The sequence below is a fragment of the Marmota marmota genome, unplaced genomic scaffold (assembly GCF_001458135.2).
Source record: "Marmota marmota marmota unplaced genomic scaffold, marMar, whole genome shotgun sequence".
Classification (NCBI taxonomy): Eukaryota; Metazoa; Chordata; class Mammalia; order Rodentia; family Sciuridae; genus Marmota; species Marmota marmota.
In genome coordinates this window covers 15,166,826-15,171,994 of record NW_025999949.1, presented here as the reverse complement: position 1 = coordinate 15,171,994, position 5,169 = coordinate 15,166,826, and the positions used below count along the sequence as shown (strand labels likewise).

Here is a 5,169-nt window from a genome sequence, read left to right as displayed (position 1 = left end):
TATATATATATATATATATATACACACGCACACACACGTGTGTGTGTGGTGTGTGTGTGTGTATAAAATGCTAGGACTAAAATAACAACTTTGTCTGAAGTGTGTAAGAACTCAAAGAACTCAGTCTCTGGAATCAGAGTACTCAGAGATGGGCCCTAAATGATGAAGGAATTTTAATGAAAACCCTAGAATCAAAGGTCACAGGCAATAGTGTGACTTTTCAGAGAGAAGAAAAACCCAGTTGGACTTTGGTTTCTCTCCTTCCTCATGGTTCTAGAAGATGACTGAAGCATTGAGATTAGACAAAGAAAGAATTTTCTGATAGTCAAATTCCAGAAGAAAAGGTTAGGAAGTCATAGATGACATAAATGCCTCTTCTGAAAATGTAAAAATGTAGCAACTCTTTAAAAAGAGCTTAGGATAATGGCATGGAAATGAGTCAGAAAATATGCAAATTAAATTCACTTGAAATATATATGTCTTTAAAAAATTAAGTGATAAATTGCTTTGTCAAATGCTTTTGTGTGTGATTTACCACCTGCACACCCCCATATTTAAACTCCAGTTGAAGATGCTTTTCTTACCTCAAATGGATTTTTAGGGGACTCAAAGGTCAAAGAGGAGGCAAGCTTCAGTACATGAAGAGTGGCAGAAATTTCAGTTCTGTATGAAAAGAAAAAGGGAAATGAGGGTAGTACAGTGCAAATAGAGGTAAAGCAATTATAAAAATTCTAGTAAATTGGACTGAGAAATGAAGCCCGTGTTTTAATGAGCCTAATGTAAGATGTTCCCTAAGACCAGGAAGTTTTCCCTATCCAAATACTTTTCTCACTGGTTACCATAAATCTTAGCACATTGTCTATTCAGGAAATGCTTCTTGAGTAACAAGGTGCATATTTTCCCAAAATCCTAATGTACATCTTCATGGTATATTATTCTCAAAGCTGAGTCTTACCTATTCCAGGTTCCTAGGAGGTGACAGTGCATGTTAGTTGAGATACCTTTGATTTAAAACCTCTAAATTAATATCTACAATATCCAATCATTTCTAGGAAGAGTTACAACCAGGCCCAGCACAGCAGTGGATTAGTGAAACTGGCATGTATCAAAGTCTAAGTCTGATCATGGATAGGAAGAAATTGAGCAAGTCAAAGTTAAAAGTTAAACTATCACAACCTAGAGAAGACACAAAATCCCAAGCTGCAAGAGGGTGGAGGATGGAAAACCAGGGACCTGACTGAGATGAAAAATGGTCCCAAAGTCAAAAGTGAAGTCCACGCACACACAAAAAAAATGAAAGCAAGGTACTCATTCAAGAAAATAGGTGCAGAATCATGGCTGCTATAAACAGCAACCCTGAACCTAGCTAAAATCTGACTCACAGGAAACTATTTATGATATTCCTGCTGCAGCAGGCATGAATGACAACTAAAGGGTAGAACAATACAGAGCCCAGGGCCTCAAAGTCTGCTGAAATCTGGCAACTCCCTTCACCAGGCTATTTCTGACCCAGCACATTTAAAGCTATTGTGGAACCATAGTCAGCAGATTCAAACATGTTCCTTGCAAATCGACGCACGTTTGTTTTTTTTTTGTTTGTTTTTTCCAACTACTGTAAATCCCCAGAACATTGATAATACCCTTCCACTCATATAAATTGAAAATAATTGATACAGGGTTTCCCAGGGTCTCTCCTTCTCCCTCCAATTAATTTCTTTCTCTGCACAATGAATTTTGGAATAAATAATATGCATTTCCCTCTGCATAATTTCTCTCTGTTTGCTTAAGCAGTGATCACACATCTTTGATTTTTGTCATTGAACTTTCAGAGGTTCCAGCATGTTATGGGTTCACAATGCCACTCAAAGGAGCAATTTACAAATATATTTTCTCACTCTTCCTGAACTAGTCTACTATATTAAGTTCCAGGGGTGGGGAGCAGAAAGAGTACAGTAGATGCTCAACAGATATTTCAAAGAATATAAGACAAGAAGAGACACTCAAGGCAGCCAAACCAATTGCTTGTCCGATTTAAGTCTTCATTTTTTTTACAAAATATTATAGTTGCAATTCAGAGGAAATTCATGTATAGTTTTCTCCAAAATTCCTATGGAAATATTCCAATTCATTGCTGTTTTATATGCTGTTAGAAAGTTCTTACGATCAAAGGAAATTTAACTTCCTGGAGTTTATCACCTTTGATGTCAGTTCTACCCTTTGTAAGTACAACATTTTCCATATACAAATTTTCAAATATTTGAAGACATTTACCCATTCAGACAAACACATATGCCCAACCTGTGTTATAAAGTTTCTGTATCCTGGTTTCTGTATGTTATGGTTTTTGTGACTCTCAATATTTCAGTCTTTCTTTGAAAATGCTGTCATTTGTCAGCATCCTTCTGAAAACATGCTGCCCAGAAATGAGCTCATTATTCTAGGCCAAACTTGGGAATTTGATGCAATTTTCATGGAAACATTGTCATTGATGCAAACAGTGATTGCATTAATTCTTCTGGCTGTTCATTGTACTGTTGACTCATTAAGTTTGCAATCAAGCTGAATTTTGAGACCTTTTTTAAAATATTGAGAATTTTTTTTAAACGTATGTGCTTCAGAGTAACTACAGTTGCCCTAGTCCATCAACTTGAAAAAATAAACAAATGAATGAATACATGCCAAAATACAAAGATCTTGAAAATTCCATATGCCTTTCTTACTGATAGCTGCCTAGCTGTTAGAAAAAATTCAAGCACACATAAAATAGAGGAAGACTATTTTTATAATTAATGTTTGTTTTTTGGAAAACATAGGTCTACATTAGTATTGCATTTCAATTTCATCAAAAAATTACCTGATTTACCCTTTTTTGCTGCATCCATAGTGGTTATGACTTTTAATTTAGACCTGGATCCATTTAGATAATTCTTTTAGACAAACCACTATGTGGCAAAGCAATATTATTTAGGTCAGAAAATATCTCTACAAGCTGAATTCCACATTTAAAGAAATATTATTTAAAACAGAAAATATCTTTACAAGCTAAATTCCACATTTACTTAATAAGCTTAAGAGTTTTTAAGCACCACTGAGAATCCATAAGTCATCAGAAATTTGGTTTCTAGTCTTGAGTGCCAGATACACTTTGGATAAAATCAGAAAAAGGCAAGTGATTTATTAGTGATTTGAAATTTTCTGATAAGTTTTTACTTAAAAACAGATAGCTTGTTTTGCTACAAAATTATTTTCTCATCTTGAACTGTGAAACAAATTTCTTGATATATGATAGGAAATCAGTAGCTTATCTTATAAAATATAATTTGTCCTATTTTAGCTCAAAATGAAGACTGAGAAATCAAAATGTGGTGTACTTTATCATTTGTAGGTTAAAAGAATTTATTTTGTAATAAAATGAGTCAAATTCCAAATCTAAGGCTCACCCATGTAGTTAGCTAAGGGAAATCTGTGGAGCCCTGAATATGTGATAGAAGGCTGATGTGTCTTTTTTTCTGTTTCACAGGATGCACATTTGTGTCCAAAGGATGAAAAAAAGAGACAGACAAGAGAGAGCATGACTTAAATTCTCATAGGTGAATATGATAATCCTCTATTTTACTAACACATTCACAATGAAGATGGTATGCAAAATAATTTTATTACTTGATCAGAGATTGGAAACACCAGATATCTCTTTTATTTCCCCCCTGGCACTAGAGCAGCAGACCTCACCTCTATGCCCTGGAGAGTAGTAATCGTGTACATTTCAACAGAAGCCATGCTCCCTTCAAGCCCTGACTATCAATCACGTGTAGGTGACCAAGGGAATGAATCTTTCCATGCAGACTCCTACAATAGCTACAAGAAACATTTTAGAATGATATCATGGCGGAAGCACGTACTAATAAATACATTTGAGTCCATACATATGTCTAGGTCAGTACACTCCTATCTGCACATGCAGATAATTATACATCTCTAGGTTTAATTTGACAAAATAGGTCTATTGTGTGAGAACAAGCCATAGGAAATCTGCCTGACAGTTACAAGTATCAGGGAAGGCCTAGTGCTACATAATGAATCACTGTTGTTGAACGAAATAGCACAAAACAGCTATTATTTCCTAGATGAAGGTGAGGCTATTCTGGCTCTTTGGGCGATTGTAAATAAATCTTTTGCAATGTCCTGGAACCAGATCAGCCAACAAGAGAAAGAACGGTTGTGAAGCTTCTAAGCTGTTTGACCACAGCCTGAGATGAGGGGGGAGAATATTCTTCTTGCAAGTCTTCTTCCTCACACCTTCCGCATTTACAGGTCTTGGAACCAAAGTGCCACACTGCCCCTGCTCACTATTTTCCCCTTATAAATGGAACAGAAGTGCTGTCTTCTTTACTGGGAAAAGTTCTCCAAAGTGTTCAAGTTTTCCCTTCATTTGATTGCATGTAACAGTTTCATCTAGTGCCAACGAGCAGAAGCAGTGTGATCCGAAGCTCTAGCAGGAAAAGGCAGGGGTGCCAAGTGGCACAAAGCCTTGGGGACAGAAGAGTGCAGCAATAAATGTCTAAACAGCCATATTTGATGAATGGGCAAGGTATGTAGAGAATGTAGCTGAGCCCAGCCACAGAGGAACATTTGTCTTGGTGGAGTTCTTTGTAGTAGAAGGCAAGGTAGACACAGGTTGTCCCTGGCTCAGGATTTGTGTGGCAAGGCTTGAATGTCCCTGTATTTCCCTACGGTGGATCAGACTATCTGGAAAAGTGAAGAAGAATTTGATGAGAACTAATGCCCTGTGTTGGGATCTGCTATTTGAAAAGAAAGAAAGCAAAAGATGTCTTGGGCCAATATTACATGGAAAAATAAATGCATGCTTGAAAGTTTAAATTTTCACACTCCTGACAACTCAAAAGGCCACTTCCCAGCTCCACATATCACTCTGAGGCTCAGGGATATCTGGAAGAGTCCATGTGCTACTAACATCCTTTGAACAAGATATATCAGATTCTAGACCACATTGCCCAACTCAGGAGCCATGATCCACACGTGGCTGGGTTTAAATTATTGAAAAATAAATAAAATTTAAATTCCAGTTCCTCAGCCACACCAACTAGATCCATGAGTTTGATAGCTCCAGGTGGCTATGGTAACTGTATTAGAAACTCCAAATCCTCATAC

General features: G+C 36.7%; 2 long non-coding RNA genes across 3 annotated transcripts in view; one reads left to right on the top strand and one right to left on the bottom strand.

The window, feature by feature from the left end:
• LOC125616521 overlaps positions 1–1,115 on the bottom strand; it is a 55,388-nt gene extending 54,273 nt beyond the window's left edge. The window contains exons 1-2 of the long non-coding RNA XR_007347163.1: positions 956–1,115; positions 585–663 (exon numbers count right to left, since the gene is read on the bottom strand). This is a non-coding gene — a long non-coding RNA (uncharacterized LOC125616521). The remainder of the gene's footprint in view (positions 1–584; positions 664–955) is intronic.
• Positions 1–5,169, top strand: part of LOC125616520 — a 28,090-nt gene that overhangs the window by 5,061 nt on the left and 17,860 nt on the right. For both annotated transcript variants that reach the window (XR_007347161.1, XR_007347162.1), the window contains exon 2: positions 3,521–3,590. This is a non-coding gene — a long non-coding RNA (uncharacterized LOC125616520). The remainder of the gene's footprint in view (positions 1–3,520; positions 3,591–5,169) is intronic.